The sequence below is a fragment of the Ailuropoda melanoleuca genome, unplaced genomic scaffold, assembly GCF_002007445.2.
Source record: "Ailuropoda melanoleuca isolate Jingjing unplaced genomic scaffold, ASM200744v2 unplaced-scaffold9090, whole genome shotgun sequence".
NCBI classification, from domain to species: domain Eukaryota; kingdom Metazoa; phylum Chordata; class Mammalia; order Carnivora; family Ursidae; genus Ailuropoda; species Ailuropoda melanoleuca.
In genome coordinates this window covers 11072-11754 of record NW_023254537.1, presented here as the reverse complement: position 1 = coordinate 11754, position 683 = coordinate 11072, and positions in this window count along the sequence as shown.

The following is a 683-nucleotide window of genomic DNA, read 5'->3' as shown; positions in this document are numbered from 1 at the left end:
AGAGAGAGAGGGAGGGAGGGAGGGAGGAAGGGGAAAGAAAGACACAAACCAAACATAGGAAGTGTTGATGAAGTTGTTGAGAAATCGGAACACTTATACACTGCTATAGGGAATGTAAAATGGTTCAGCTGCTGTGGACGAGTTTGGTGGTCCCTCTTAAAAAGTTAAACATAGAATTACCATATGATCCAGCAATTCCCCTCCTAGCTATATACCCTAAAGAGTTGAAAATAGGGATTCAAACAAACACCCATCCACGTATGTTCATATCGGCACTAGTCACAATAGCTAAAAGGGGACATCAGGCCAAGTGTCCATCACTGGATGAATGGATAAATGAATTGTGATACATATACACCAGGGAATATTACCCATCTGTGAAAAGGAATGGAATACTGACACATACTACAACGTGGACAAACCTTGAAAACTCTGCTAAGTGACAGAAGCCAGACACAAAAGGCCATGTAGGATTGAATTTTTATGAAATATCCAGACTAGGTAAATCCATCCGGATGATGCAGATCCGTTTCTGCCAAGGGCTCAAGGGGAGGGGGGAATGAATAGGTACAGTATCTCCTTTTGGGGGGATAACAATGTTTGGACCTAGACTGAGGGGTGGTTGCACGATATTTTGAATGTACTAAATGCCACTGAATCGTTCACTTCGAAACGGTTAATTT